General features: G+C 35.2%; 1 protein-coding gene and 1 long non-coding RNA gene across 30 annotated transcripts in view; one reads left to right on the forward strand and one right to left on the reverse strand.

Moving 5' to 3' along the window:
• nlgn1 (neuroligin 1) overlaps window positions 1-23,887 on the reverse strand; it is a 771,338-nt gene that overhangs the window by 418,400 nt on the left and 329,051 nt on the right. For 7 of the 29 annotated variants that reach the window (XR_012386625.1, XR_012386623.1, XR_012386622.1 and 4 more), the window contains exon 1: window positions 14,653-15,039. The exons of the other annotated variants lie outside the window; for them this stretch is intronic. The gene's annotated coding sequence lies outside the window, so the exon portion shown is untranslated. Of the gene's footprint in view, window positions 1-14,652; window positions 15,040-23,887 lie in introns of those variants that run through there. 29 annotated transcript variants of the gene reach the window in all.
• On the forward strand, window positions 14,385-17,421 carry LOC141376541 (uncharacterized). Its single transcript, XR_012387024.1, has 2 exons — window positions 14,385-15,308; window positions 17,158-17,421. It is a non-coding gene; the product is annotated as an uncharacterized lncRNA (long non-coding RNA).

Consider the following 23,887-nt stretch of genomic DNA (forward strand, 5'->3'; position numbering starts at 1 on the left):
GAGCATCTCTGAACACACAACACGGCAAACCTTGAGGCCAATGGGCTGCAGCAACTACATATACACACAACATTGGAAAAAAAAAAAACTCTGGGTTGTCCCAACACAAACCAATTAAGTTAACCAACTAGTTTTTACAAATATAAGTGGGTTGAACATTAGATCTGTGAACCTACACTGGTCTCATGGTTCGGTTACAATTATCATGCCATCGATTCGGTTCAATTCGATATCTTGGTGCATCACGGTGCATTGATGATACTTGAAATCCACAGTTTTAAATGTTTTTCACAGCACAGCAATTCTTGTATAAAAATGTATCAATATATTTATATGTATATACTATTTGTAATACAAGTTTGTATTTTAATACAAACAGTCCTATACATAAACTGTACCTTTAAACAGCACGAGCATTTACAGCAAATAAACAAATATAAATATTCCGCTAGCTTTCTGAGCTGTCTAGAAACTTCTTTCTTACACCCATTAATTGGTCACACATTCAACAGAAAGGGCTGCAATTGGCTCTTACTTGCTGGCGCTTTTCGCAGATGAGTGAGACTAATAAACAGTAGCGGCGATCACAGCTGATCCATGATAGACACGATGGAGAAAACTCTGCAGACACGCGCTCGTGTCTGTATTCAGTATCGCTTAAACAGCCGACAGGAGAGGAAAAGTCATGCCAGCAGGTCAAATGGACCACAGTGAGAGATTTACTTTCTTTTATTTCCTAGAGTTTACTTTCATTCTCTCAACCGCAGTGAAATAGGGGCTTCTGCTTAACATGTCAGTGAAAGACTGTCCAGCAAACACGCAGTTTCTGCGTTAGGTAGTTGGAGCACTGTAAATACTCACCAAGCCTCCCTCGCTATAGTAAGCTACGGCGACATCGCGCATATGAGATAAATAACGTCAGTACATAATTATCCGTAATGATTTTTACTGAAATGATACTGAATTGTCTGCATCTGCATTGCGGTGCACTGAAGAAACCATTAATTTTGACACCCCTATTGAACATAAAACAATTAAGTTGTTCCCTCAAAAAACTCAAGAATTGTGATGTTTCAGCTCATTTAAAATAATGTTAGTTGTTTAAACAAGCAAAATAGCATATTAATATTACATTTTAGACAGCAGAGAATTTTCACAACTCTTAATAGGATCAACATCATTCACTTAATAGCTTCAATATCATTCACAACTCTTAATAGCTTTAATATCACAGCAGAAACTAATACAAGGCTACTGTAAGTAATCAAGCTCTAATTAAGACAAATAAGCTTTCAGATAATTATTGTAGACAAACAGTGAATTATGCAACACAAACAAATCTATAGAAATATGTGAATTGGTCAAAGATGAAAAGTATATTTAAGCGTCAAAACAATAAAAAAGCCAGGCAACTTTGTACCACATTACATAGTGTATGTTTGATTTTTGTTTGATTGTTTTCTGAGCAAAAATTATTATTTTTTCTTACAAAGACATCACAACTAAAATTAAAAAAGGATATATATGAGCAATTCCAGCGTTATGGATGTGACATTTGCAGTAAAATCTCAACACATAAATTGACAGAGAAAGTATATGTTAACATTATATTGAAAAATGTAATTATATTTTCTAGAGCAACTAGCCACAGAGTTATGGGAGCAGAAAAATATCAATCTGTAAACGTGTTTTGTACTTTAAATGAGGAAAATAAGCATGCGTTATGGATGTGACAAAAAAAGTCTGCGAGTTTACAGTATACAACACACTTTGTAGAAATTCTGTGAATTAAACTGCACAACCCAAAATAAATAATGCTAATCAAAATGATTAGAGTCGGCTTTCTATAAAACAAAATTGCTTGGTTTTATTTTATTTAATATTTTCACATTTCTGAGGAAAAAGTGTCGTTATGGATGTGACATCTCTCTGTTATGGATGTGACGCATGTGAAATTACCATTTGTGTGACTTTGGTAAATCAAATAGAATAGTTTGAAAACATTGACAGATGCATTTTTGAGTATTTTTAAAGTACTGTAAAATACTTGCCTACACAAAAAACCCAGAAATGGTTTCCGTATTTTGGTAAAAACGAAATTTTTTTTCATGGCAAGGTTGACATTTGCACGGAATTGCTCATATAAATATATAAATATATATATATATATATATATATATATATATAWAWATATATATATATATATATATATATATATATATATATATATATATATATATATATATATATATATATATTATACACACACACACACACACACACACATATATATATATATATATATATATATATATATATATATATATATATATATATATGTATACATATACATATACATACACAGTTGAAGTCAGAATTATTAGCCCCCTTTGAATTATTTTCTCATTTTTAAATATTTTCCAAATTATGTTTAACAGAGCAAGGACATTTTCACAGTATGTCTGATAATGTTTTTTTTTTTTCTGGAGAAAGTCTTGTTTGTTTTATTTCAGTTAGAATAAAAGCCGTTTTAATTTTTTTTTTAATCATTTTTGGGACAAAATTATTAGCCCCTTTAAGCAATTTTTTTTTTTTCGATAGTGTACAAAACAAACTATCGTTATAGAATACCTTGCCTAATTACCCTAACCAGCCTAGTTCACCTTATTAACCTAGTTCAGCCTTTAAATGTCCCTTAAAGCTGTATAGAAGTCTCTTGAAAAATATCAAGTAAAATATTATTTACTGTCATCATGGCAAATATAAAATAAATCAGTTATTAGAAATAGGTTTTTTAAACTATTATGCTTAGAAATGTGCTGAAAAAAATCGTTCCTCCATTAGACAGAAATTGGAGAAAAAAATAAACAGGGGTGTTAAAAATTTACGGGGGCTAATAATTCTGACTTTAACTGTATATATATATATATATATATATATATATATATATATATATATATATATTTATGTGTGTGTGTGTGTGTGATAACTATCAGTATCAACAATGTTGTACACTGGCACTAAGTTTTACCTATTTTTCAGTAGGATATACCATTTTTATGATCCCTTATAATTTTACTGTATGTTAAGATATACTGTAAAGGAAGAAATTGTGTCATATTGTGTCAAACAAATACAGTATGTCAGTGAATGAAACATATACCTTTTTTATTTGATTTTCAAAAAAGTTATTTAAAACAAGCAAAATACAAGTACATTAATAACAAACTAATATGTCTCATTTTAGAATATTGCACAAAAATCTAAATACTGCTCGTACCTACTTGCTTTATGAATCAATCCCAAATATAGAAGATATCTGACATTTACGATAAGTGGACTTGGCAACACACCAAAAGCTCATTCTGAGAAACAGACTTCCAACCCAAAACAAAACACAATGGCTCTGTCAACAGTGGTTTAGTTGAAATTGCTGAACATAATGAGTCTGTCACTGCAATATTACTTTTGACAGAAAAAGCAGACAACAAACGTGTGAGATGGTAGAAAGTTGTTATGGTTACTGTATCATCAATCATCTTGATGTTAAAAAACTTTTAATATATACCGCATTTAAATGCTGTTGTCATTCCTAAAGATTCACTATGTGCCTTAAGCAAAGGAACTGAAAATGCCACAATAAGCATCTCATCTATTCAAAATTATTGTTTTCAGAATTATTTAAAAAATTTAAATAAAAATTGAAAGCTAAATTCAATTAACAAACATTCATTTCTTTAACTAGAAAGAAACCAAGGCAATCATTAGTATAAGAGCAATTCCATGCAAATGTCAACCTTGCCATAAAAAATTCAAAGTTACAATTTTCACCAAAATAGCAAAACTGTTTCTACATGTTTTTGAGTGAGCAAGTATTTTACAGTACTTTACGTCTGTCAATGCTTCCAAACAAATATATTTAATTTCCCAAAGTCAAACAAGTGGCAGTTTCAAATGTCACATCCATGACAGAGGTGTCACATCCATAGCATGGCTTTTTCCTCATAAAAGCATGAATGTCAAATAAAATAAATTGAATAATTTTTGTTCTATAGTGAGCCACCTCTTATCATTTTGATCAGCATTGTTTCTTTTGGGTTGTGCATTTTAATTTAAAGAATATCTACAAAGTTTTTGGTCAGATCCATAACACAAATATTTTCCTCATTTAAAATCCAAAAAAAAAAAAAATACAGATTGATGTTTTTCTGATCCCATAACTTTTGTGTTATTTGTTTTGGAAAACATAACCCGATATTTCGAAATGATGTGAACATATACTTTCTCTGTGAATTTATTGTTTTGGGAGATTTTACTGCAAATGTCACATCCATAATGCTGGAATTGCTCATAATTAACCCAAAACCGAACACTGTCATCATTTAATCACATTTTACATGTTCCAAAGTGCTGAAAAGTGCTGAAAACCTGTTTTTTATTTATTTTTATTAGGGAAGTCCATGGTTACAGATAGGGCTAAACAATATATCATAATATTCCAATCTGTGTATTTGTAATAGTCACATCGCTTAATTAGATTATTTATTAAAGATTAAAAGATAAAGATATTTTTATTATTATTCATACAATGATGATCATGTCATTTTACATGTGATTGTTCAATTTCTGTCCTTGAATACTGTTAGACTCCCTAGAAAACCATAGAACATTGTTTATCCAACTTTTATTTTAGCTCTGTCCTGTTTATATATGCTTATAATTTATCATATTTTATGCCAATGAACTTGATCATAAAAATTTAATATTAAATTTGTCGATCTACCCTTACCATTGGTAAATTAAAATAAGGTGGTTAAATAAAAAAAAAACTAATATTCCTATAAATGTATTGTTAAAAAATATTCAATAATATAGAAATGGACTGATATGAAATATAATATTGTGATGATTGTTTTTGCAATATTGCCCAGCCCAGATATTGCATCGTTTATCAAACCTTTATTTTTGCTCTGTCATATTTATATATGCTTATAATTTATTCGCCAATGCACTTAAATATATGAATTTGATATTTTCAAATAGTTATTCAAATCAACTGGTAAAATCATATTCATATTGCAATATACACTCAAAAAATTACTTCAAACTACTTATTTAAAATGTGTTGTAAAGACAATTCTTAAGTTTTTGGGGGGGGTTCATATGTTCAATCCTAGGGCTGGGCAATAAAACCAATATCTGTATTCATTGGCCAAACACCACTGTCAATATCGATAATAAAAAAAGGTTTGGTATGTAGTTTCAGTATGAAGTGCAATAGTTTTATTAAAATGTGCAACGCACGCCTTGGAAGCAATGCCAATAATCTTTGGGTGCCATTTCAGCTGAAGACGCGCACATAAAAGTGACATAGTTTGTGAGCAGCGCGCACGTAACGCGCCACAATTTCCAGGTACACCTGTTAAAAAACATCTCAACTTATATGAATGCTCCGAGCGCTAGAACTAACCGATCTGCTTTCAGTAACAACAATAGACTAATTAACTTAAACCCAAAACACGCGCTCACGCTTGTCACTTCAGGTCAGAATAACTGCACACAGCAAAAAATGAGTGCCGTATAGCAGCAGTGAGGAGATTGTAAATAAAAAAGGATGTCACCAGAGTGGCTTTTTGGTTTCTTTTCTTTTACATCCCAGCCCCTAGCTCACTATCTGAAAGATTTTTTTAGCATGAGGGGGTAATGTAGTCATCCAACTTCACAATTTTTAATGTTACAGTATGTATTTGAATAACGCGGGTTAATTCCTAAACTTGAAAAGTCAGATTTGTTCATTCATTCATTCATTTATTCTCTTATTGGCTTTTTCCCTTTATTATTCTGGGGTCGCCACAGGGAAATGAACCACCAACTTATCCAGCATATGTTTTACGCAGAGGATGCCCTTCCAGCCGCAACCCATTTCTGGAAAACATCCATACACACTCATTCACTACTGACAATTTAGCCAACCCAATTTACCTGTACAGCATGTCTTTGGACTGTGGGGGAAACCAGAGCACCCAGAGGAAACCGACGCGAACTCAGGTAGAACATGCAAACTCCACACAGAAATGCCAACTGAACTAGCCGAGGCTCGAACCAGCGACCTTCTTGCTGCGAGGCGACAGAACTACCTACTGCGCCACTGCGTCACCAGATTTGATTATCATAATATATTTTGTTTACAGAGTTTGAAGTTTTCTGCATCATTATTGTTGGCACCTGATGTTTATCTACTGTTACAAAACACACAGTTTGTAACATTTTATTTACCAAGTTTAAGACTCTTTTTTTAAATCTTATGTTTACTTTATTATAAAGAAATGAGATTTTTTTTTGTTGTTGTTTTTTTACTATTAAAACTATTTGCCTTAGTAATGTTGGTAAATCAAAATAGGTAAAAATCCTAATGTTGCTACTGTTAAAAAATATTCCATAATTATCGATATTGAATGATATGAAAAATAATATTGTGATAATTGTTTTTGTAATATCGCCCAGCCCCTTTATTTGTAAAATCAATGAAAGGAACTTAATCAATTTGAGTTGGGACAATAAAGGAACTGTGTGAAACCCAGCCTTTTTTACAATGTACCTGTATATCGCAGCAAAACAAAATATGGCAATTTCAGATTTTTCAAATATGTTTTCAACAGAAGAAAGAAACAGGTTTATAGCCACTTGACTGTGGGTAATTTTTTTTTTTTTTTTGGGAACTATCCCTTTAATGGTTACCCATGCGGTATTTGTGCACACAAGCACCCCTAAATGTAATCTCCACAATAGGTTTGTTCTCAGATTTGGCAAGCGTTCCACAGACTACACTGAATCTTTTGTCTAAAGCGAGTGTGAAGAGTAGACAGGTGTCCGAGAGTAAACAACGCCTTCAGCTGGCAAAGATGGAGAGAAGAAGAGGACACACGACTGCCTACCTATCACACCTTTAGAACGACAAGGTGCCCATCGATCCACACCGTCCTCACACTCCACTGCCGATGGAGAGGTGGGAAGTGGAATTTTGACTGCTGTAACGACAGGGGGTGGGAGCCAATTGCTTCCCAGAAGCTGTGTTCTTCTCCGGAACAAACGCACCAGTCCATTTAGACAGTTTAACTTTGTCTGGCACCTTCTGCACTCAGAACACTCTGTGCTTGACTTCCACTGCCTTTAAGAGAATGTCTTTCCCACCGAAATAGAAAAAAAAAGAAAAAAAGAAAGAGAGACCGTAATCCTAAGGGGCCATAAAAATGGCGGCCAGTTTGGACACAAACAGACGGAGAAAGGTCAACCTCTCGGACAACGCAGAGCTAACCGCGAGAGAACAGAAGAACACTTCAGTCATGATGAAAGCTGCATTTCCAACTGTTCCAACGGATCAAACCAAGTGTGTTCTGAAAAGGGGATCAGAGAGACATGGCAACCCTAAGCATTGTGCCTCATAATAACCACCAGACATAAAAAGCCCATAAGAGGTACAACGATATAAGCAGAATACTGCTAATGGATTTACTCTGGATTGTGGTTTGTTTTGTGTACTTTCAACAGCCTTAAAATGCAAAATACTTTTTTTCTTGCATAAAAACAACATGTTAATGGCTTAGTTATGCAAAAAGTTACATTTTGAGAGGAAATCTTTGGTGAAATTGTTGTATGCGGTTTGGTTAATCACAATTTAGCTTTCTTTGTTTATTTTTTTTATTGTGAGAACAACATTTGGCATAAAATGAACATTGTGCTAGAATAAAGATAAAAAATATGGGTGTGAATCCCCTAAATAGTTGTATGTGTACAGAACAGATCTTACTATGAAAACCGTGATCATGGATCAAACTAAAGCCTTCTAAAAAGGGAATCGGAGAAATATATGGCGATCCTATGGCTCAGAATAACTATTCAAGACATAAGAGACATAAAACACCCATACAGTATGGGTGGGTTAATGCCATAAGCAGAACATAGCATGTCAATCTTTTCAATTGTGGTTTGTAGTTTGACTATTTACTTCCATTTTTTATTCCTATAGTAATTTCCCCGTAAACTGAAACAAAAGTTCTACAACAATCACAGAAAAGATCTAACTTCAGCATTGCAGAATAAAAGTCAACATATAACTTTGAGATTAACTTTGAGATGGCATTAATAATTAATATAGCCCCCAAAAATCTCCATGTTTGATAACCAAGGGACATTCAATAAAATCTGTTTATCACAAAGCAAACTCTTCAGAATGTATTAGATTTCTTGAAAAATATGAAATATCTTTAGAATTTCCTTATTCTTTGGATCGTCATAAGTTGGTTGAATGGTTATTCAGTGTAAAAACAAAAATCTTTTTGCTTTTAAAACTTAATTTGGTCCCACATTTTAAGTAGCCTTAACAAATATTTACTTACACTGAGGTTATTAAGTCATTAGACTCTAATTATTGTGTAAAATACACGTTTTTACATTTTACATTTGCTTGATTACATACCTGCATGTAATCTGTAATAAGTACATTTATAATTACAGTGTTGAACATCCCTTACACTTAAACCCACCCTTAAACCTACCCATACCACAAAACCTTTCCCTAACCTTACCCATATCCCACCTCAGTAACAACAGAAGTGTGACCTCCAATGACCGAGGAGTCTGTCTGGCTGGGATTGAGGGCTGGCTCCACCTTAATCTAATTGCTATAGGAAACACCTGTCATATACTGCTCTGGACCCTTTAAAATCCTATGATTAGTGTCTGGAAAGAGGCTGCTTTGGACTGGACTTTTTGTTTTGTTACATTGAATTATTTTGTACATCCAACATTACATATTAAAACACCACTAATTCCTGACTACTACATTTACAGATATTTGCTTTACATTGTTTAAAACAGTTTCTTTAATAAATTATGTAAAATAATCGTCCCTTTCTTGGGTGTCCCTCCATTTTGTTACTGGATGTCCTTCTGAGCCACAGAGTGTAACCGAAAGGTTCTGCGAAGCATTATGAACACATTAAGTATATTTTGATTAAGGTACATAGTAGTTAAGGCCATTTAACATGAAGTGGAACCCTTTATTTTGGTTTGCCAACAACAAAGTCATGTGGTTTTGGAATGGCATTAGGGCAAAAGATGAATATTAAAATGATGTAGTTATGTTTGATCACTCATACACTTTAGTGTTAGAAGATGTGTGAATTGTCAAACTGACTAAGCCCATATGCAACATACAAATGACTGTAATGCACTGTAAAAATGCTGGATTCCACACAAGTCCTTCAAGTTGTCTCAACACAAATCAATTATCTTAAAATTTTCAAGTGGATTAAACATAAAACATTTAAGTTGTCCTAAAATAACTTAAAATAATGTCTTTTCAACTTATTTTAAAGTCATTTGAACAAGCAGCAAAAGTAATTTTTGTGATGCCACTACACAAGTTATGACCTATACAGCACCGGAAAGATGAATCGTACATGGTCATGTCAAAGTATCAAGGCACGAGAGAATAATGAAAGGTGAACAGGCTGTAGCAGGCCTAATGCCTTCCTCATCAAATGCAAGGCAAATCCCGAACCTGACAGCACAGATATGTGAAACACACAGCACTGCGTATTCTTCAAAGGGCAAACATTGTCGTTTCCCTCCAGCTTGCTGCGAACAGCGTTGTCAGCTATGCCTAAATGATTACAGCAAAATAATCGTTTTCTTGCAGTCGAAAAAACAAAACAAGCAGGAAGACAGTCAAACAAAGGCATTTGTCTGCACAATAAAGCAGAGTAAAGAGACAGCGGGTGCCATGATCCACTCAGGATGTATGCAGGGAGACAAATCACATCGCCTTAATCACATTTAATGGCCCACGATCAGTGAATTAATATTCCTTGTGCGCCAACGTGGTTGAGAGTTCAGCTGGATTTGGATGCATTTGAGACACATCACTGTTGAAAAAAAAAAAAAAAGGATCTTGAATGTGGACTCCATAATCTAAAAATAATTAAAGGTGCATTAAGTTTTAAAATTAAACCACACAAAAGTTTTCAAATAAATGGCAAATAAGCATATTGGTCTTTCTATTTATTCTACAACCAAATGTGGTTATTAATATTGGAGTAACAGTGATCAATATCTAGTTGATCATGTGATCTTAATATAACAAGTATTGGAAATTGGTTTAAAACAAATGTTTTTCAATATTTATTTCTATTCATTCTTTATTAATCTGGGACGCCACAGCGGAATGAACCGCCAAGTTATCCAGCACGTTTTGCGCAGCTGATGTCTTTCCAGCTGCAACCCATCGCTGGGAAACATCCATACACACTTTTTTATACTCACACGCTATGGACAATCTAGCCTACCCAATTCACCTATACCACATGTCTTTGGCCTGTTGGGGAAACCGGAGCACCCAGAGGAAACCCAGGTGAACGCGGGGAAAACATGCACACTCCACACTGAAACGCCAACTGACCCAGCCGAGGCTCGAACCAGCGACCTTCTTACAATCGCCTGCAATACACACTCAACGGCCACTTTATTAGGTACACCTTACTAGCACCGGGTCGGACTCCTTTTTTGCCTTCAGAACTGCCTTAATCCTTCATAGCATTGATTCAACAAACTGCACTGGAAATATTTCTGAGATTTTACTCCTATAGTGACATGATCACATCACGCAGTTGCTGCAGATTTGTCAGCTGAACATCCATTATGTGAATCTCTCGTTCCACCACATCCTAAAGGTGCTCTATTGGATTGAGATCTGGTGACTGTGGAGGCCATTTGAGTACAGTAAACTTATCATGTTCAAGAAACGAGTCTTGAGATGGTTCACGTTTTACAGCATGGCGCGTTATCCAATGGTCTTTTGCTGCTGTAACCCATTCGCCTCAATGTCCGATGTGTTGCGCCAGTCTGGCCATTCTCTTCTGACCTTTGGCAACAACAAGGCGTTTGCACTCACAGATCTGCCGCTCACTGGATGTTTTCTCTTTTTCGGACCATTCTCTGTAAACCCCAAAAATGGTTGTGCGTGAAAATCCCAGTAGATCAGCAGTTTCTGAAATAGTCAGACCAGCCCATCTGGTACCAACTGCCATGCCACGTTCAATGTCACTTAAATCACCTTTCTTCCCCATTCTGATGCTCAGTTTGAACTGCAGCAGATCATCTTGACCATGGCTGCGTCCGAAACTGTCTACTACTCAGTAGGAATGAATGTGAAAAGTATGAATGGAATTCGGATGTACTACATCCGCCATTTTGTCATGGTCACATGACCTACCATTCTCTCGCGGGGAATCTTGGGATAGTGCAGGGTGCATGGAATGAGTACTTCAGAATCTCACTGGAAGTAGTAAGTCATCCGGGTACTTCTCGCAAACTGATTTTCGAATTCTATGAATTCAGACATACTACTTGGCTCAAATACTGAGTATAGCATACTATATAGTATGGAGGTATGCGATTTCGGATGCAGCCCATGTTTACATGCCTAAATGCATTGAGTTGCTGCTATGTGATTGGCTGATTAGAAATTAGCTTTAACGTGCAATTGGATAGGTGTACATAATAAAGTGGCCGGTAAGTGTATATTAGTTATTTAAATGTTTGTTAAACTTCAGTATGTCCCTAAAACACTGCATGAGATGATCAAGTTGTTGTTGTTGTTAGTAGTAGTAGTAGTTGTGTAAATTGCTTGCTTATCCTCATTTGTAAGTCGCTTTGGATAAATCACTAAATGTAAATGTAAATGTAGTATTATTAATAATGATATTAGTTTACTTATTATTATTAACATGTTTAAAAACAAATAAGAAATAATGTGTAATCTACTGAACCTGTAGATCTTTAAATATACTGTATTAAAACTGTTCAGTTTTGTTTGCTAACGTTTTTACTTTTAAAAAAACCACAACTGAAAAAAGACCACACAATGCTGTCACATTATCTGCCATAAAATCTCGCTTTCAAGAGAACATTCTCACTGTAGCATGGCTTCTGTCCAAACAAGTAGGCAGGAAATAGCAATTATAACATTCTCTAAAAAGAGACATCTCACTTTCAGAAGATTATAAACCTCAGAAGAAAACCAATGTTTTAATAGCAGGCCTTTAACATACAGTACATCTGTAGATGCTTAATACATACTGCAAGTAAAAAGAATAAAAAGCTGACAGAACACATTATGATCACGACTCAATATGTATTTCAGAATGCAAACCCACACAACCCCCAGCTGACCACAGCGTAATGCAGGAACACTATAAAGACAACCTCTCTGCATTCATCCACCCAGATTCGTTCTCATCACTTTTCCCTTCATACTTTCAGTGACGTACGCTCTGAAGGCTGATTATGAAGCGATCCTCATATCACATAATGAAGAGCATCAATGAAAGCAGAACAAAGCCCTGGTAATTAATCACCGTGTAACCGACAAAGGTTTAATGTCAACTCAGTAAATGGAAACATTTTTCCAACCAATCACAGAGTAAACTTTAGGGTGACACCATTAAGAATCTTGACAGTGACTAAGTTTCAATAACTGAAAAACCTTTATAATATTCACACTGCAATTTTAGATTATGTGCCTATAAACCACAAAAAAACACAAACAATTTATAGCTATTTTAAAGAGACAGTACAACCAAAAATGAAAACTCACTGACCACTTTCTTACACTCAAGTGGTTCCATCCAAGCTTTTATGGATTTCTGTCTTCTGCTGAACACATAGGAAGATATTTTTCAGAATTTTGGAAATTGATAGTCATTGACATCTATAGTAGATTTAAAGAAAATATGCCAAATTATTCAATGGCTACCAGAATCCAACATTCTTAAAATGTATTTTGTGATCAACAAAATCTTATTTTGTGTTCAACAGAAGATTGAAACCAGTTGAGGTTGAGTACATTTTCATTTTATGAACATACCTTGTGGATTTCTATAGAAAATACATTTTAGTCATTTTATTTTTTATCTATACATGTATGCAGAAACTCAAAATGCACAGAAATGTGAAACAAAATAAAACAAAGTTGCAGGCTGCAATGTTTCATACAGCATGTGCATATGTTTGTGTCCTTGCATATTTTTATGCAGAATTGGGAGCAAAATGAGAAGAAAAATAACTTTATTTTTGAGGATGATAGAGTACATAAAACGTATTCATGTGAAGACACAAATGGGCCTTGGAGGCGGCTGTCTTCATTTATCAGAAGCCATGAAGCAACATTAGCAGGAAGAGTCAAAGCCTCCATTATTTATGGACTGGCTCCCTCCCCTGTACACACACGGTACCTGGTCTTCAGGCAGCTGAAAGCTTCAACAACACGGTCAGTTTTTTGACAAAATGAGTACGTGTGGCAATATAGACACCTCCTTTTTAAAACACTATTTCCTGAAGCAACATCTCACCACGTGAATTCATAAACGACGCGCATTTAACGTTACCTCAGAATATATTTAGCTAAACCGAACTGTCAAGTTTGGCGTGAAGTACTGGCCAAAAAAAAAGCTATCCTGCTTCGATGTTGAGAGGTGATAAAAACATTTTGGAATAACACATATGGAACCGAAAATCATTAGATGCAAACTCACCCTCGCGTCGTATCAAACTCGCATGACTTCCATAAAACAGTGAAGATTTGTTTTTAATCTGAATGACAGGTTCGGTCACCATTCGCTTTCACAGTATGCTAAAAAGACGCAATGAAAGTGAATGGTGACTGTCATTCTGACTGTTTTATTTCGCGTTTCACAAGGAGAAAGTAAGTGATGCGGACTGCTACAGCATGAGGGGGAGTAAATAATGGATTTTCTTTTTATATATGGGTGAACTATACATCTTTTATGTTTCAAAAAGCGCTATTCTCGAACTCAAATCAAAATCCCTAAAGCAGCAACCATCTACCCGTCGAAATATGTGATTTCTTTAATACAAGCGCAGTCGCGTCTACCATGAATGGCAAGTTTGCTTGATCATCACGCCGGCATCATTACGCCATGAGATCCGCACAAGTTGCCCACTGACAGCAGCCCCTGCTCTCGACCGTCCAGTGTGAATCCAAAATGATATCCGATGAAATGCCATTCCGTCACTCAGTACGATATTTAAAAATCCCAAAATAGCCAGTGCACGCGCGCACATGCGTTTCCATACAAAACCGCGACGTCAAAGCTGTCTGAGTCAGAGGTTCCGTCAAGACCTCATTATCAGTCAATTAATACGAGCTCGACTAATTTGTCGGATTAATTATAATTAAGAGGGGTAAAATGAGAATCACCTTAATCAAAACAGAACCGTCCTCATACAAGTTGACGGGTGTACACTTTAAATGCATCTGACTCGTGCCAATGGGTATTAAAACGCTTATTTAAGTCTCAGCACGTCACATCCTAGTTTATTTCAATCTGATGGTCACGATTTAAGGAGACTATCAGCTTAACTAGATGCTGGAGCTCGTTTTCTGTATAATTTCACATTTGGAGCAGTTTGTGGAGTCCCGCAATCCAGTCAAACGCACAAGTTCACTGTGCTAGTGTGATATTTCTGCTCTCTTTTCATGTCAGAATATTTATATTTCGGTTTATATAATGAACAAAACACGACAGTCTCGTTTACAAACAAACAACGCGAGATAGATAAAATGATAATTACCATGAAGCTCTATTTCCAATACTCTTTGCCATTTCCAACATTTCCAGAGTGCTTCTTCCACTAATGATGGTGGCAGCAGGAGGGAGAAAATACAATCCAAACGAAGAAAAAGCTCAAGCAGGAAACATTTGTGACAGCGACATGATTCGGTCCAACTATTTCGCAGAGTAAAACAGCATATGATTTCCCTAATGCAGTTTTAAGACTGATGTTAATCCACAATCCGTCGTCTCATCAGAAAAAAAAACAAACACATATCCCGGTGCAGTTCCTTAGGTGTCGCAATGAAGGTAAAAGACCAGAGAGGGATTTTTTTTAACCCTCGTTCCTCACGATTGTGGGTTCGCGGGTTGATAAAATGCCGATATCTCCACTTGCCCTCAGTACGGAGAGGAACTGAATGTGAGCGCCTCAAAAGTGGAGCAAAGACGCCCCTCGCGGCTGCTGAAGCAACTGCAACGCACTTGCTGGAGATATTTTTTAAAGGGACATTGGAAAGCTTTCCCAAGTGCATCTGTTTAAAACTCATAACGGCGTTTGGGTTTTACAGGTTGTGATTGTTATCTAATCGAACATTACTGTGAAGAATGCTGACATTGAGATGCTCAGGTGGAATATCTATTTGGAGATGATACTGTCTGATAACTCTGGCAGAGGTGAGTGTGTTGAAATGTCTGTAACTGTTTACTGCACTGTGTGACAAAAATGTTGATAACGGTTTCAAATAAAGGGCATTTGAAATGTACTACTTATTCCTATCTAGTCTGAAGTGTTACCAATTCTAGACAATCATAATTGTGTTTGTTTATATTTATTTATTTTTATATAGCCTATATTTTTTACTAGTTCAGTTGTTCTGGGCCATAAAAGAAAGCAAACATTTAGTCCTGGTTCACCTAACATTCACAGTCATTCTTAGACCAAATCTAATATTTAATTTTTTTCTGGCCTAAGATGCTAGTTGATATTTGTTTTATGCAGCTCTTATAATTGTGAAATGTCTCCTTTTTACACACAAGCACACACACACAAAAATGACAGGATCAAATGCTATCATTGCAGTGGCATCTTCCCTTTTTTTCTCGTTCGGCAACTGATATGTACACTTTACAGTAGGTTCATTCATTTTCCTTCGGCTTAGTCCCATTTATCAGCGGTCGCCACAGTGGAATGAACCACCAAGCATTCCAGCATATGTTTTATGCAGCAGATGCCTTTCCAGTCACAACCCAGTACTGGAAAACACCCTTACACACTCATTCACTCTCTCTCTCTCACACACACACACACACACACACACACACACACACACACACACACACACACGCACACACACACACGCACAATGCCCCATTTAGTTAATCCGATTAACCTATATCGCATGTTTTTGGACTGTGGAGCACCCAGAGGAAACCCATGCCAACATGTGGAAAACATGCAAACTCTACACAGAAAATGGCCCAGTATGGGACTCAAACCAGCAACCTTCTTGCTGTAAGGTGGCAGTGCTAACCACGGAGCAATTACTAATTACATTATTCCTAATTTGTAATTTTAAGGGTCCCAAACTCCCAATATGGACTCATAGCATAAATTCATACTTTTTGAAATTGATCCGCAGCCTTTGTATCTTTATTTCTGGGTGTGCATTAACCAGATGTGCTGGAAGGAGCCACTTTTCTGATGCCTGCATTCAACTATCAACTCTTACAAAGGACAAAGAGTTACTCTATGATTGAATGCTTTGTCTGGTTGCATCTTTCGACATCATATCCTGTTTTAGCTAGCATGGGACCATTTATACTTCAGTCTATGCTTCAATTTATTTTGAATCTGACCGATATTTACGTTTTCAGCAGGCTTGATCTTCTTGTTTGGTGCACACCAGAGTACAGATGGCAGCATTCAGACTTATTCCACACTAAAAGACTCACTGCACCACAGTTCATTTGAATTGAGCCAAATCTGCCAAGTGTGAACACTCCCTCAACAAATCAAAAGAATCGGATTCAGATGACTCTAGTTTACCAAATGAAGTTATTATACATGCACGAAATATTATAAAAGTACTTAAAGTCAGCGTTGACTGGAAACTGCTGCAGACATTTATTTCAGTTCAGTGATGTATTTCCATCTGAACTGTAATACAGAATAAGGGGCGGGGTTTTACTTTTTCAGTCTTCCACTTATGTTTCACATGAAGCAAACTAATGGTTGAAGAGATGTGGCTAAGCTTATTCCACACACGCAGTCAAACTAACATCATCAATGGCTGGATTTTGATTAAAATAGTATCACAACAGGTTTTTTTTTTTTTTTTTTTTAAGTCAGTGGATAAATTTGCACATTTTAATTGTAATTAATCCTAATTCACCTTATGGCTAAAGGTTATTGAACACGGAATCCCAAATTATTGTCTGTAATTTTTGCACATTAAAGAATAAACTCAACCTCATCGTATTGACACTGCCTCGAAACTTTGATATCATTGATGACTCGTTTCAGACTTGCTCCTGCTGGTCAGTCAAATGAAGAGACAGAAGCAGAGGAAAGAAGAAAAGAAAGCATTGCAAAAGAACAGCTACAGAAAGTGTGGGATCTACTTAATGACTCAACTAAAAGCTTTAAATCAACCACACAGCTGCTTCGGTGGATAAATTTGCACATTTTAATTGTAATTAATCCTAACTCACCTTATGGCTAAAGGTTATTGCACTTGGAATCCCAAATTTTTGTCTGTAATATTTGCACATTACAAAATAAATTGAACCTCATTGTATTGACACACTGCCTCCAGAACTTTCGTCTGTCATAAAAATAAATTAAAACTGGGTTTGTTTTTGTTTTTTGCGGATTTGTTTTTTTTTTCTCAATCGCTTTGAAAGGCATTTTGACAGTTCAGACCCACCGTAGAAGCAAAAAGCTAGTACAGAATGTCGTCATTTGAGTTACAGGTAGTTTTATTACAAACAGTGCATAAAATAAAGACAGAATGTGGTGGACAGGGCGATGCAGTAGGTAGTGCTGTCGCCTAACAGCAAGAAGGTCACTGGTTCGAGCCTCAACTGGGTCATTTGGCATTTCTGTGTGGAGTTTGCATGTTCTCCCTGCATTCGCATGGGTTCCAGCGGGTGCTCCGGTTTCCCCCACAGTCCAAAGACATGCGGTACAGGTGAATATGATAAGCTAAATTGGGTAAGCTAAATTGTCCATAATGTATGAGTGTGAATGAGTGTGTATGGATGTTTCCAAGAGATGTGTTGCGTCTGGAAGGGCATCCGCTGCGTTAAAACATGCTGGATGGGTTGGCGGTTCATTCTGCTGTGGCGACCCTAGGTTAATAAAGGGACTAAGCCAAAAAGAAAATGAATGAATGAATGTGATGAACAGTTGAGAACCCCTATATCATAGGATTCAAACTCAATTCGAGATTTACTCCAGCTCTAATCATACACACACAATCCAACTACTCAAGATGTTCAAGACTACTTTGGAACACCTCGATTAGTTGAATTAGCTGTCTTAGAATAAGGTCGGAGCAAAACTGTAGAGCTGCGGCCCCCAGGAAGTGAGTTTGAGACCTATGCCCTATATGATGTATTCAATGACTGGCACACCTCTCCTCTTCAGCTGTTTGGTGAGTGCTTGTCCAAACATTTGACGTACTGCTCAGAGACATTATAATAGAAAGCACGTCAATGTGGCCACCATCTATTATAATGTCTGTAGGCAATGCCAGTCTCTGTTCAGGATTTATTTATGTATGTTAATGTATGAAGAATCACAAGCAATGTATCAAAATTCCACTAATGTCCTGAAATAAACTTTGCATTTCGGGATAATCGTACCACAGCTCTTTGATGAGGAGAACTCTCCTTCCTCTCTGTGTAGGCTAGTAGACTGTTAAATGAACACAATATGTAGCCTATTCCACTTTCTTTTTCTACTTTGAGAGGAGAACAAAGTATCACTGCTTGAACTGACTTCAAAATGTTTAGCATTTTTTCATGATGGGTTAATTAATACGCATTAAATTCAGTGTGCAAGGTTTGTTTACGTGACAAATTTTTCGCATATGAATACGAAAATAAAAACACATCCAAACATTTTAGACTTAATCGTGCAAAGATCTTATGCACTAGCAAAATAAGCATTGTATATACAGTTGAAGTCAGAATTTAAAGCCCCCCTGAATTACAAGCCCCTTGTTTATTTTTTTTCTCTTATTTTTGTTTAACAGAGAAGATTTTTCACATTTCTAAACATAATAGATTTAATAACTCATTTCTAATAACTGATTAATTTTATCTTTGCCATGATGACAGTAAATAACATTTGACTAGATATTTTTCAAAACACTTCTATGCAGCTTAAAGTGACGTTTAAAGACTTAACTAGGTTAATTAGGTTAACTAGGCAGGTTAGAATAATTAGGCAAGTTATTGTATAACCATGGTTTGTTCTGTAGACTATCCAAAAAAATATATAATATATGGCTTGAAAATAATATAATATATAGCTTAAAGGGGCTAATAATTTTGACCTTAAAATAAAACAAAATTAAAAACTGCTTTTATTCTAGCAAAAATAAAAAAAACAAGACTTTCTCCAGAAGAAAAAGTAATATCAGACATACTGTGAAAATTTCCTTGGTCTGTTAAACATAATTTGGGAAATATTTAAAAAAGAAAAAAATTCAAAGGGGGGATCAAAATTCTGACTTCAACTGTATATAGATTTTATTCAGACTTGAACATTTTCACACAGTGGTCACGTGACTTTAATTTCACCCCTGTAGCTCAATTCTAATTGGTTAAACTGATAGTTGTACAACTTACCATTAGAACACTCTGTGGTCTCCCCTACTCAGAGAAATGGGGTTTTGCTAATAGGTCTGTTGGGAGTGGGTCAGTGTTTCAGCCGACAGGTCTATGTCTATATCCTATGAGACAATTGACCTTTCTCCTCTGCAGTCTGATGAAACCCTTAACAGGCACTTTTACTTTAAAGTCCCCACAAGAGCCTATGCGCACAAACTCCCATAGGGCACGCAATTCAGAAAAATGAATCAAATTTAAATCATTTTATAATAAAAAATAAATTACTATATCATCATTTAATTTTCAGTAGTCTGATTTTTTTTGTATTTATCATCTTTGCTTGACATAGCTTTCAACTTTAGTGATTTTTTTTACCGCCTTTCGTATTGCAAGGGTAAACCCAACAAGTACGTTTCTAAAGCCATGAAAACTTAAAGCCCACACTCGCATCCAATGAAAAATGTTCAAAGTTTAACATTGAATATTCTCTTTCATAGCTTGTGCTGCAAAACTTTGTTTAATCACTCTAGACCACTTTGTGATGCAATCCAGCTACTAGATGCTACAGAAGATGCCGGATTAAAGGGGCCATAAATTGAGAAATAAAATTTCCCTTATGTTTTTGACTTATACAAGGTCAACCATCAAAGTAATGTACTTTTATTTTTGTTTGTTTATGTTGTTTTGTTTGTCTTTTGTTCGTTGTTTTTATGCATCTACCGGTTTACTTGAGTCTTCAACACCTGTCGGAATGAGAAGAGAGAGAAAAAAGCCTGCTATTCATATTCATCTATGGCCAGTAGATAACCTTAATTTTTTATCCGAATCGTGGGAGTGTGTCGTCACAGCTGGGCAGGTTCTACATGTCACAGCATGTTCTGAATCACTCGATGAGAGGCAATTTACTGTACTAATGTCCTCAGTATCCCTTGGAGAGTGTTAAATATAAAATTGATGCCGCCGTCATGAACAATTCGGTCCACCAGCTCAATCCAGTCTCAAGTCTTAGGACTCCAAAGCACTCATTTGTCAGTAAGCATTTGTAATAGGTAGACTGCTAAGATAAGAAATCTGACAAATGGGTTATTATTGTTGTTTTAAATGCCTTCATTCAGCAGGGATGCATTAAATTAGTGCCAGACTCCATTAAATGTATTTTACTTTTTTTTTCCAAACAAATGCTGTTGCTTTGATCATATAATACATTAGAACTAACAATTATAATTATAATTTAATATTAACTATTAATAAAGTTATAATCATTGAATAATTATAATCTAGTAATTATTATTATTATTATTATTATTATTATTATTATTATTATTATTATTATCATTATCATTATCATTATTATTATTATTATTATTATTATTATTATTATTATTGTTATTGTTAATAATAATAATAATATATGACAATTATAATAATACCAATTACAATTTAATTAGTATAGTTTTAATTATAATTCTAAAATAAATATACACCTATACACACAAATATAAAATTTTTATTTTATTTTATTTTATTTTATTGCTATTTTTATCTTATGATAGGATATGGGTTGAGTACCAATCCAGTATATTTGAACAATGTTAAATGACTTTGACCAGTGTCGGAAGTAACGCACAAGTTGCGTAATAACATTACTTTTCTAAGTAACGAGTAAAGTACCAAAATACTTTTTAAAAAATGTAGTAATAATATTTGAGTTACTTTTTAAACAATGTAATGCACATTAAATTTTGTTTTTTTTTAATTAGCTTATAAAAAAATAAAAAGCTGAATTAAAATGAACGTATTCACATTGAATCACACTTAATGAGAGAATGCAGGAATAGACAGAAACCAAGATGGCAGAGACTTTCCCATTATGCTGAATGGATCAAAGAAAGGGAAAAGGTGATTGTCTAAATGGACGGTGATTTTACTTCTCTAATAAAACAAAAAGTACAAAAGTAGCAAACATGTTGCTTGACACTTTCATTACTCTGTATATATGGCATATACAGTAGCTCGAGGGTCAGGAAGTATTCGGAAGATAACATTATCTTATATTAGTGTGTTTTTTTAAGTAAATGAAGGTGTAGGTTATATGGTGCAGTGTAAATTGCAGAGCTCCTTTATTTAAAAAAACAAAAAAATAAATGAAAAAAACTATGAAACACATCAAGTCTCAGCCAGGTCAGAAAAAGAAAAAAAAAATGCAAAAGTAGTGTAAACTTATAACTAAGTAACGCAACTAGTTTATTTTATATTTTTCATGTTGAGTAACACAATATTGTAATGCATTACCTTCTAAAGTAACTTTCCCCAACACTGATCGTGACACTGAAGACTGTCATGGCTACTGAAAATAAATGAGTAATTTAGATTTTAAGTTATATTAAAATGAGAAGTGAAATTAAGTTAATTTATTGAAAACAGTCTCATAAAATTACTGTCTTAATGTATTTTTCCTCAAATAAATGTAATGATATTATTATTATTATTATTATTATTATTATTATTATTATTATTATTATTATTATTATTTTTATTATTTTTATTATTGTTATTATTGTTATGATTATTCATTTTGTTATTAATTTGTTTATTCCTTTATTTCAGGTTGTTTTTTATTTTAGTTTTAGTTGTAAATTTTATGGCTATCATGAAACATCAACATTTAAAAATTTAGGATTGTTCATATTTATTGAAAATAAATGAGTAAATTACATTTTTAAATATATATAAAAAAAAAACAGTGTAACTGCATTAATTTTAAAAAGCATTGTGAAAGTCTTCAAATAAATAGTGATAAATGGTTTTTAATTAGAGTTTTTAGAACCTTATACATTTTTTTTTTTTGTCTGTTCATTTTTTAATTTTAGTTTTAATTGACATTGACTTTTAAAAGTTTCCGTTGATTTAGTCCCTTATTTATCAGGGGTCGCCAGAGTGAAATGAACCGCCAACTGTTCCGGCATAAGTTTTAAGCAGATACCCTTCCAGCCGCAAGTCAGTACTGGGAAACACCCATAAACTCTCGCATTCACACACATACACTACAGCCAATTTAGATCATCCAACTCACTTATAGCACATGTCTTTGGAATGTGGGGGAAACCAGAGCACCTGGAGGAAACCCACGCGATTACGAAGAGAACATGCAAACTCCACATATAAATGCCAACTAGCCCTGGGACTCAAACTGGCGACCTTCTTGCAGTGAGGCGACAGTGCTAACCACTTATATATTTTAATAAATACAATCTATGAAAACGCAAGTTAAAACTTACAATAAAACCATCAAAAACAGGAGATTAAGCCACATTTTGTCATATGACACGCTCATGAATAAACTGTGGAATTCCTTTCAAACCTCTTTTAAGAATTTTAACAGTCACAAAAGCTAAAATCGTCCTTGCTATAATCTTGCCCGGAGTCAACCTGTCTCATATCCTTTCACAAACACGTCATGCGTTAATGGACATGCTTCATTTTGCACTTTGAATGTTTGTCTTTGAATGTTTGTAATGCACTTTTCACATGAATATACTACAGTCATTAAAAGCGGATCGCTGGCCTGACCTCTGCCGCGATTCATTCCACCCACTGCAAAATCTAAAAGCTACGTATCAACAGAAAGCTTAGCATTCAGCAGACCACCTCAGCTTCTAATATCTGCTAAGAGCTCTAAACAATGTCAATTACAGCACTCGCTCTCCTCACTTGGAGGAATTCAAACCCGTAGACAGAAAGCCCCAATCCACAAATCTCACTTTAAAGCACAGTGGCCATAATGACACATACTCCTCTATCGACCGCCACAATTATTGTATATGATAGCTTTGCGCCGACAGTGAGGCCTGTCTTTTATTGGGGTATCTCTGTTGGGGATCTCCACGGTGGCCAGCGCATTAAATAGGCTTGTGAGATCTCGCTGACACTCTCCCATATGCTGTCTTTGCTGTCATTTACAGGCAAGCCACCGGCAAGCAAATTGTTCATTTTCCAGGCGCAATGTAGGACAAACGTGCAGCCAGATGTTTGGGGAGACGCTGAGAGGCTTCAGATGAAAGGCTACAGCATGTGCCGGCATCGCCCCGAGTGTAGTATGGCATGCCAGGCCGACGCTGGTGTAATAACTGATCTGCCTCCGGCGGGCTTTGAGAACGGCCCTGCTCCCGGCACCCAGGGGTCACTGCGGAGAGTCCCTCGCTTTCTCCATTCTTCTTTCTCTTTTTCTTGGTGAGCACATTTCCTTACAGCAGACGGGAGGAAAAGGGGGCAAGACTAAAAATAACCAACAGCACACATTATTATTAGGCACTTGGTAACTGTACCTGCTGCTGAGCAAATGCTAATTGCGACTTACAGGTGCTGTGAGCTAAGTTATTATACAATGATCAGAGTTCAGTTTTTAATTCTGTGTT

Source organism: Danio rerio, chromosome 11, assembly GCF_049306965.1.
Source record: "Danio rerio strain Tuebingen ecotype United States chromosome 11, GRCz12tu, whole genome shotgun sequence".
Classification (NCBI taxonomy): domain Eukaryota; kingdom Metazoa; phylum Chordata; class Actinopteri; order Cypriniformes; family Danionidae; genus Danio; species Danio rerio.